A 10000-nucleotide genomic window follows, 5' to 3' on the forward strand; every position below is an offset into this window, starting at 1 on the left:
CTCGCGCGGTCCGGGGTAGACCTGGCCTCCCTGCTCGCGCGGGACCGGGTAGACCTGGCCTCCCTGCTCGCGCGGTCCGGGGTAGACCTGGCCTCCCTGCTCGCGCGGGACCGGGTAGACCTGGCCTCCCTGCTCACGCGGTCCGGGGTAGACCTGGCCTCCCTGCTCGCGCGGGACCGGGTAGACCTGGCCTCCCTGCTCGCGCGGTCCGGGGTAGACCTGGCCTCCCTGCTCGCGCGGTCCGGGGTAGACCTGGCCTCCCTGCTCGCGCGGGACCGGGTAGACCTGGCCTCCCTGCTCGCGCGGTCCGGGGTAGACCTGGCCTCCCTGCTCGCGCGGGACCGGGTAGACCTGGCCTCCCTGCTCACGCGGTCCGGGGTAGACCTGGCCTCCCTGCTCGCGCGGGACCGGGTAGACCTGGCCTCCCTGCTCGCGCGGTCCGGGGTAGACCTGGCCTCCCTGCTCGCGCGGTCCGGGGTAGACCTGGCCTCCCTGCTGGCGCGGGACCGGGTAGACCTGGCTTCCTTACCTGACTCTCCAGAGCAGTCCTGGCATCCCTACCTGATGCTCCGGACTCAGCTTCGCGTTCCATCCCGACGCTCCGGGGTAGTACCCGTACCCCGACCCGGTACTCCGGGGTAGCACCGGTACCCCCGCCCGGCGCTCCGGGGTAGTACCCGTAACCCTCATCGGTACTCCGGCGTAGCACCGGTACCCCCGCCCGGCGCTCCGGGGTAGTACCCGTACCCCGACCCGGTACTCCGGGGTAGCACCGGTACCCCCGCCCGGCGCTCCGGGGTAGTACCCGTAACCCTCATCGGTACTCCGGCGTAGCACCGGTACCCCCGCCCGGCGCTCCGGGGTAGTACCCGTACCCCGACCCGGTACTCCGGGGTAGCACCGGTACCCCCGCCCGGCGCTCCGGGGTAGTACCCGTAACCCTCATCGGTACTCCGGCGTAGCACCGGTACCCCCGCCCGGCGCTCCGGGGTAGTACCCGTACCCCGACCCGGTACTCCGGGGTAGCACCGGTACCCCCGCCCGGCGCTCCGGGGTAGTACCCATACCCCGACCCGGTACTCCGGGGTAGCACCGGTACCCCCGCCCGGCGCTCCGGGGTAGTACCCATACCCCGACCCGGTACTCCGGGGTAGCACCGGTACCCCCGCCCGGCGCTCCGGGGTAGTACCCGTAACCCTCATCGGTACTCCGGCCTAGCACCGGTACCCCCGCCCGGCGCTCCTGGGTAGTACCCGTACCCCGACCCGGTACTCCGGGGTAGCACCGGTACCCCCGCCCGGCGCTCCGGGGTAGTACCCGTACCCCGACCCGGTACTCCGGGGTAGCACCGGTACCCCCGCCCGGCGCTCCGGGGTAGTACCCGTAACCCTCATCGGTACTCCGGCGTAGCACCGGTACCCCCGCCCGGCGCTCCGGGGTAGTACCCGTACCCCGACCCGGTACTCCGGGGTAGCACCGGTACCCCCGCCCGGCGCTCCGGGGTAGTACCCGTAACCCTCATCGGTACTCCGGCGTAGCACCGGTACCCCCGCCCGGCGCTCCGGGGTAGTACCCGTACCCCGACCCGGTACTCCGGGGTAGCACCGGTACCCCCGCCCGGCGCTCCGGGGTAGTACCCGTAACCCTCATCGGTACTCCGGCGTAGCACCGGTACCCCCGCCCGGCGCTCCGGGGTAGTACCCGTACCCCGACCCGGTACTCCGGGGTAGCACCGGTACCCCCGCCCGGCGCTCCGGGGTAGTACCCATACCCCGACCCGGTACTCCGGGGTAGCACCGGTACCCCCGCCCGGCGCTCCGGGGTAGTACCCATACCCCGACCCGGTACTCCGGGGTAGCACCGGTACCCCCGCCCGGCGCTCCGGGGTAGTACCCGTAACCCTCATCGGTACTCCGGCCTAGCACCGGTACCCCCGCCCGGCGCTCCTGGGTAGTACCCGTACCCCGACCCGGTACTCCGGGGTAGCACCGGTACCCCCGCCCGGCGCTCCGGGGTAGTACCCGTACCCCGACCCGGTACTCCGGGGTAGCACCGGTACCCCCGCCCGGCGCTCCGGGGTAGTACCCGTAACCCTCATCGGTACTCCGGGGTAGCACCGGTACCCCCGCCCGGCGCTCCGGGGTAGTACCCGTACCCCGACCCGGTACTCCGGGGTAGCACCGGTACCCCCGCCCGGCGCTCCGGGGTAGTACCCGTAACCCTCATCGGTACTCCGGCGTAGCACCGGTACCCCCGCCCGGCGCTCCGGGGTAGTACCCGTACCCCGACCCGGTACTCCGGGGTAGCACCGGTACCCCCGCCCGGCGCTCCGGGGTAGTACCCGTAACCCTCATCGGTACTCCGGCGTAGCACCGGTACCCCCGCCCGGCGCTCCGGGGTAGTACCCGTACCCCGACCCGGTACTCCGGGGTAGCACCGGTACCCCCGCCCGGCGCTCCGGGGTAGTACCCATACCCCGACCCGGTACTCCGGGGTAGCACCGGTACCCCCGCCCGGCGCTCCGGGGTAGTACCCATACCCCGACCCGGTACTCCGGGGTAGCACCGGTACCCCCGCCCGGCGCTCCGGGGTAGTACCCGTAACCCTCATCGGTACTCCGGCCTAGCACCGGTACCCCCGCCCGGCGCTCCTGGGTAGTACCCGTACCCCGACCCGGTACTCCGGGGTAGCACCGGTACCCCCGCCCGGCGCTCCGGGGTAGTACCCGTACCCCGACCCGGTACTCCGGGGTAGCACCGGTACCCCCGCCCGGCGCTCCGGGGTAGTACCCGTAACCCTCATCGGTACTCCGGGGTAGCACCGGTACCCCCGCCCGGCGCTCCGGGGTAGTACCCGTAACCCTCATCGGTACTCCGGGGTAGCACCGGTACCCCCGCCCGGCGCTCCGGGGTAGTACCCGTAACCCTCATCGGTACTCCGGGGTACGCCTGCCGTCCCTACGGGCACACGGGGTTAGACCCGCCCTCCCTACCTGACCCGCCCCCCCCCCCCCCCCCCCCCCGCCCCGCGCCGGGGTAGGCCCGGTACCCCTACCTCATGTTCCGGGGTAGGCCTGGCGTCCCTACTTGATCCTCCGGGGTAGTATCGGTACCCCTACTGGCGCTCCAGGGTAGACCTGCTGTCCCTAGCTGATCCTCCGGGGGAGGCTTGGCCTCCTTACCTGTGCCTCCGGGTAAACCTGGCCACGCCGCGGGGTCGGCCTGCACTCCCTGGCCGCGTTCCGGGCCGGTCCTGATTGATTTATTAAGACTGCTCCGTGATTCCACTTTTTAAAAATTTATTATGTCTGGCATCTTGTCTTTTACCACGCAGGCGGGCGGGCAGGCAGGCACGCGTCAAAAACGTGAGAGCAACTCGTTACCCGCAGTCGGTGTACTTTATCGGTAACGACTTCTTCGGGGAGAGGCGCCGACGCTGCTCTCTCGTCTCTGGACGAGTCGGTGGCCACCGGGGTACCGCGTAGCACCGTTGGCGTGGGATTCACTCCTAAACGAATACAGAATAATCGATACGCTATGAATCGTCATCGATTTAAGTTATTAACGGTTGACGAGCAAGGCTGGTTTGTATCGTTTATGGATCGTCACCTACCGACTGATTTAACGCTGCGCGGTAATACTCTTTCTGGCAGTCCATTAAATAACAAAACTCATTCGTTCATGCACGCTAGGTGTGCACCCCTTCATTGATAGCCGGAGAAGGAGTACGTACGTACGTACGTACGTACGTACGTACCAGCGGATCGTCGCGGATTGAATGTGACTCGATTAGTAGTAAGAAGTATGATGAACTACCGACTCCTAAAGTTCGATTGCGGCGCTCCTTTAGGACCTTGCGACGCTCTTGGTTAACGTCAGCGTTCTCCGGCCCCTGCGTGATCACGCGTTAATTGTTCATTAGCTCTTACGCCGCGTCAGTCAGTCTTACTCACCTCGTTGTCGCCCTTTGCGATCGAGCGATGCTTACTTGTTAAGCAATTACCGAGGATGACGCGCGCGCGCCTTCCCTAGGCCGGCTCCCGTTCCTCGCCTGGCGCTCGTTCTCGACCGAGTCGTTCGTTACGAACGTGAGCTCGACCCGGCGGACGTTAATTCATTCCGGCAGAAGTCGGCCCGTATCGCCCTGTCGAAAACTATTAATTCACGCCTGAGTCACCCGTGGTTCGTTAATCCTTCCCTACGTTCCTCAGCCGTAGGGCCGGCGCACGTTAGGTTCTCTCAACAATTGGCGGGGAGCGACAGCTTAATCTCTGTCCTAAGCCGGCCCTGCCCCGCCGGCCTCCCTGCAGACCGCCCACCCGCCCCTGTCCCAGACGAGTTCTGTGTTAGGAAGCGCAACGCCCGCACCCCGTGCCTTTTGTATTACCATTTCCTTATCTATTTATTTTCTCGGTCTTTCCTCCCCAGCCCCCACCCCCCAACCCCCACCCCCCCTTGCCTTTTTTTAATTCTTTGTCTCGCCGTCAGGGGCCGCGGACCGGGCAGAGGTGGCGGCGGCCCCCGTCCCGTCCCGTCCCGTCCCGTCCCGTCTGCCGTGGCGAGCCCGGCCGGCCCGCCCGCCGAAGGAGGGCGGGCGGCTGCAGAGCCTGGCGGGTGGTGGCCCTGCACCCTGTCGCTCCCGGGCAGGGCCTCTTCTCGATCCACCGACATTCGAGCAAAAGCCGGTTCGTCCCGGTTAGTCCGGCTCTGCCGTGACGGGCGGCCGAGGGGTCGCGCGGCCCTCGCACGTTCCCCGCCCGTCGGTCGTGCCCGGTACCTGATCGGGTCCCTCCCGGCTCGGAGGCGGCGGCGGCGGCTCATCACTGGGCTACCTCCGCGGGGGTCCGGCCTCCCTGGCACCGGGGTCGCGCAAAGCTGCTTTCGGCCGAGGGCGGGGGAGGAGAGCCCCTTCCCCGTCTCCTCGAGACCTGGCCGGAGGGGAGAAAAGCACAGCCCGTCAGCCATCAGCCGGACGCTCCCTTTGCCCACACCTTCCCCCTACCCCGCCGCGTTTTCTCCGGACGGGCCCCCATCCCGAGATAGCCTCTCCAAGGACACGGCCGGCCTCCGAGGGACGGCGGTCTCGCAGGCCTCTGCAGAAAGTCAGTCGGCTGCCTGACACGCGGTCCCTGCGGCCAAGGCCGACTTAGCCGAGCGTCCTCGGAGACGATGAGCTCGCGTGGCCGCCGTGCCGGCTGACCGGCCCACCCCGGGGCCGTTTCCCCCCGCTCCCGTCGCTGAAGGAGCGGGCCCCCCCACCACCACCTAAGGCCGCTGGGACCGTCCTCACCGCTCGAACGCATCCCGCCGGCGACGGAGCCGCTGACGCCCCTCTGTTAGAAGCGCGGCGCGCCTCTCCGGCAGCCCTGGCTGGGGCCCTGGAGGCCCAGGTCTCTGCCCAGGCCGAGGCACGCGGCTGCTGCTTTCCCAGGGACGGGTCCGACCGGGAGCCGAGCGCACCGCCCGTAGGCAGGCACGGGCGCAGGCCGGACGTCGAAGCGGCCGACCACCCGGGCTGTAACAGAGAAAGCGGCGTTAGCCACACCGTTACAAACCTTTCTCATTTCCATCTGCGTGCGCGCCCGCACCCCGCCAAAACAGGCCCCCGGCCCAAACGCCCACCGCCTGCTGCTGCAGCCGCTCACCCGCCCTTAGACGCGCGCGCGCGCGCGCCCCCCCTCCCCCAAACAGGGCCGCCGGCCGAACCTTCCGCCCGCTGCCGCACTCACCCACGTGCGCTCGCGCGCTCCCGAACAGGCCCCCCCCCCCCCCCCCCGCCCGGTCCGAACCACCCGCCCGCCGCCTCGCTCACACACGTGCGCTCACGCGTGCACGCGCACGCACGCACTGCCCCCCCCCCCCCAAACGAGTCCCCGCCCCAAGCCTCCCGCCCGCCACCCCACCCACTCGCACGTGCCTACACACATGCGCGCACCCCCCCGGACCCCCCCCGCAACCGGCCCCCTCAGCCCAAACCCTCCACCCGCTGCCCCGCTCACAGTCGTGCGCTCAAACGCGTGCGCGCGCGCACCCCCCCCCGCCTCCGAAACAGGCCCCCGGGCCGACACCCCCCCCCCCCCGCCCCGCGCCACGCAGTTCGCGCCGAGCCTGGCTGGCCCTGCTCCCCCCTTCCGCCACCAGGCTTGCCGCCCCGGGGATGGAAGGCGGGAGACTTTAGGACCCTGCGGCGTCCCTGCCGGCTCCGTGCCCGGGCGGCAGAGGGGAGCCCCCGGTGCCGTGCCGTCTCTAGACCCCAGCTGCCGAGTACCCTATCCTGCCGCACCCGTGGCCCCGCTCCCGCCCTCCCGCCAGCAGGTTTGCCGCTCCGGGCATGGACGGCGGGAGACTTTAGGACCCTGCGGCGTCCCTGCCGGCTCCGTGCCCGGGCGGCAGAGGGGAGCCACCCGGTGCCGTGCCGTCTCTAAACCCCAGCTGCCGAGTACCCTATCCTGCCGCACCCGTGGCCCCGCTCCCGCCTTTCTTTCTCAGTCAGCCACGCACTCGCCCTGCTGCACTCCTGCCCGCCCCCTCCGCGGGTGGAAAACTAAACGACTGGGGGGGGGGGGGACGGGACGGGACGGGACGGACGGACAGGGACGGGGGACAGAAGTAAAAAAAAAAAAAAAAACAAGTCCAACCGATCCAAACAGAAGTCTTCTCCGAAAAGACACACCATCCCCCCTCGCCAGCCTACCTCTGCGCCAGGCTCCCCGCCTTGCTCGCCAGCCGCTCTCGCCCCCCTCTTTGCTAGCCTCCTTTCCCCTCCGCTGCTGCCGCCACGACTGAGCAGCAGACCGTTAGCCGTGGCGGGAAAAAACACAGTTGCCGGGGGCCCCGTTGCCGGGCTGCAGACCGCCCCACCCAGACACCCGCCCCCCAATCCCCCCACCCCCCCCGTCTCCGGGGCGCCGGAGAGTCTGCGATCGGGTGGGGGCCGGGGGGCCGGGGGCGGCGGGGGGGGGGGGGCTGCACCTACTGGCCTGCAGGTCCGGGACTGCAGCGCGGGGAGGGAGGGGGAGCACAGCCGTGCAGGGGTGCCTGTATCTGTGTGTGCCTGCGTCGCTCTCCGTATGTGTGTGCGCGCGCCTCTGAGCGCGCGTGTGTCGCGGGGGGGGGGGGGGGGGGGGGGGAGGTGGCGGTGCCTGCAGGATCGCAGACATGTATTTTAAAGTATTTATTTTATTCAAAAAAAGTAAAACGCCAAAAAAAAAAAAAAAAAAAAAAGGCGGGGGGGGGGGAATTAAAAACAACACCCCACCCCCAAAAAAAACCTCCAAGACCGCAAAAAACAAAACCAAAAGTCGGCGAGCGCCCAGCAGCGCCGTGGACCCGAACCTGAACCTGGCAAGGGGCGACCAGTCCTGAAGGCACCCAGTGAACAGCGAACTCGCGCCGGGGAGCTGGGCAGTTTGTGCCGGGGGCTGCCGCCTCTGCCCGGTCCCCCGCCGAGAGAATGGGGGGGAGGGAGGGGGCGGCGTCGGCGGAGCGGGGGGGCTGGCTGGTGTGGTGAAGCTGGCAAGTGCCTGGCAGCCACCGGGTCGGAGTAGGTGCGTGCACGTGCATGAGAACGACGAGGGTGGAAGGAGGGGGTCAGAAAACAAAAATTCTTTGAAAAACTGTTTTTTGTTAATATTGTGTTGGTATTTCCTACCGAAATCAATAAAGGTGAAATAACTCTTGCATCAGACAGGACGTTTAAACATGCTCCCTTGTTATAGAAGTGGTTCAAACGTGGGAAGGGGAGGGGGAAAGAAATGCCGTCCAGGAGAAACCGGGACGGGGTGGCCCTTTTATCAGATTTAGCTCAAATCTCAAAAGAAAAAGAAAAAAAAAAAAACACACGGAAAAAACGAAACAAAATCAGGCGCACCTGCCCCCCCCCCCCCCCCCCCCCCAAGGAGCACCGAACGGCCGCCAGGTCTACCCGGCTCCGGAGGCCGGCGCGGCCGCCGGCGGCGCCCGGAGGACGCGGGGTGTCGCCGCCGGAGCGGCCGGTGAAAAGGGCCGCCAGGTCTACCCGGCTCCGCGGCCGGCCGCCAGGTCTACCCGGCTCCGCGGCCGGCCGCCAGGTCTACCCGGCTCCGGAGGCCGGCGCGGCCGCCGGCGGCGCCCGGAGGACGCGGGGTGTCGCCGCCGGAGCGGCCGGTGAAAAGGGCCGCCAGGTCTACCCGGCTCCGCGGCCGGCCGCCAGGTCTACCCGGCTCCGGAGGCCGGCGCGGCCGCCGGCGGCGCCCGGAGGACGCGGGGTGTCGCCGCCGGAGCGGCCGGTGAAAAGGGCCGCCAGGTCTACCCGGCTCCGCGGCCGGCCGCCAGGTCTACCCGGCTCCGGAGGCCGGCGCGGCCGCCGGCGGCGCCCGGAGGACGCGGGGTGTCGCCGCCGGAGCGGCCGGTGAAAAGGGCCGTCAGGTCTACCCGGCTCCGCGGCCGGCCGCCAGGTCTACCCGGCTCCGCGGCCGGCCGCCAGGTCTACCCGGCTCCGGAGGCCGGCGCGGCCGCCGGCGGCGCCCGGAGGACGCGGGGTGTCGCCGCCGGAGCGGCCGGTGAAAAGGGCCGCCAGGTCTACCCGGCTCCGCGGCCGGCCGCCAGGTCTACCCGGCTCCGGAGGCCGGCGCGGCCGCCGGCGGCGCCCGGAGGACGCGGGGTGTCGCCGCCGGAGCGGCCGGTGAAAAGGGCCGCCAGGTCTACCCGGCTCCGCGGCCGGCCGCCAGGTCTACCCGGCTCCGCGGCCGGCCGCCAGGTCTACCCGGCTCCGGAGGCCGGCGCGGCCGCCGGCGGCGCCCGGAGGACGCGGGGTGTCGCCGCCGGAGCGGCCGGTGAAAAGGGCCGTCAGGTCTACCCGGCTCCGCGGCCGGCCGCCAGGTCTACCCGGCTCCGCGGCCGGCCGCCAGGTCTACCCGGCTCCGGAGGCCGGCGCGGCCGCCGGCGGCGCCCGGAGGACGCGGGGTGTCGCCGCCGGAGCGGCCGGTGAAAAGGGCCGCCAGGTCTACCCGGCTCCGCGGCCGGCCGCCAGGTCTACCCGGCTCCGGAGGCCGGCGCGGCCGCCGGCGGCGCCCGGAGGACGCGGGGTGTCGCCGCCGGAGCGGCCGGTGAAAAGGGCCGCCAGGTCTACCCGGCTCCGCGGCCGGCCGCCAGGTCTACCCGGCTCCGGAGGCCGGCGCGGCCGCCGGCGGCGCCCGGAGGACGCGGGGTGTCGCCGCCGGAGCGGCCGGTGAAAAGGGCCGCCAGGTCTACCCGGCTCCGCGGCCGGCCGCCAGGTCTACCCGGCTCCGGAGGCCGGCGCGGCCGCCGGCGGCGCCCGGAGGACGCGGGGTGTCGCCGCCGGAGCGGCCGGTGAAAAGGGCCGCCAGGTCTACCCGGCTCCGCGGCCGGCCGCCAGGTCTACCCGGCTCCGCGGCCGGCCGCCAGGTCTACCCGGCTCCGGAGGCCGGCGCGGCCGCCGGCGGCGCCCGGAGGACGCGGGGTGTCGCCGCCGGAGCGGCCGGTGAAAAGGGCTGTCAGGTCTACCCGGCTCCGGCGGGACTTAGTCGCATTTCGGGGGCTGTGAGGTAGACCTGATAGCCCCACCACTTTCTCGGAGCTGGCGAAGGGGTCGCTGTTTTTCGCTGCCTCCAGTTACGTCATCGTAAAAGTCGGTCTCATTGGCAGGTCTCCCCGGTGGGCAGGGACCGCACTCTTGGAGCCGGCCGGGGGCGGGGACGTGATCCTCCGTACTATAGGAGCTGGTGGTGACTGGTGCACGGAGCAGCGCTAGTGAGCGGCTGCAAGGCCTACGGCTCAGCCGGCGAAGTGGGGCGCTGGGCGGCCGTTGTGGTGGTGGTTTCCCTGGTGGTTCGGCTCGTTGTTTCTCCGTTCGGCCTGTTTGTCTCCCGGTGTTTTTCGAGTAAGCCAGCCGGGTGCCTGCGAGGGTCTGGCAGGCTGCGGTGGCTGTTGACCGAGTGGTGCGAGAGGTGCAAAGGTGGATTCCGCAGGGCAAAGCCCGGTGGCCGGTGGTGGCCACCGGC

This window comes from Haliaeetus albicilla, unplaced genomic scaffold (assembly GCF_947461875.1).
Source record: "Haliaeetus albicilla unplaced genomic scaffold, bHalAlb1.1 scaffold_73, whole genome shotgun sequence".
Classification (NCBI taxonomy): domain Eukaryota; kingdom Metazoa; phylum Chordata; class Aves; order Accipitriformes; family Accipitridae; genus Haliaeetus; species Haliaeetus albicilla.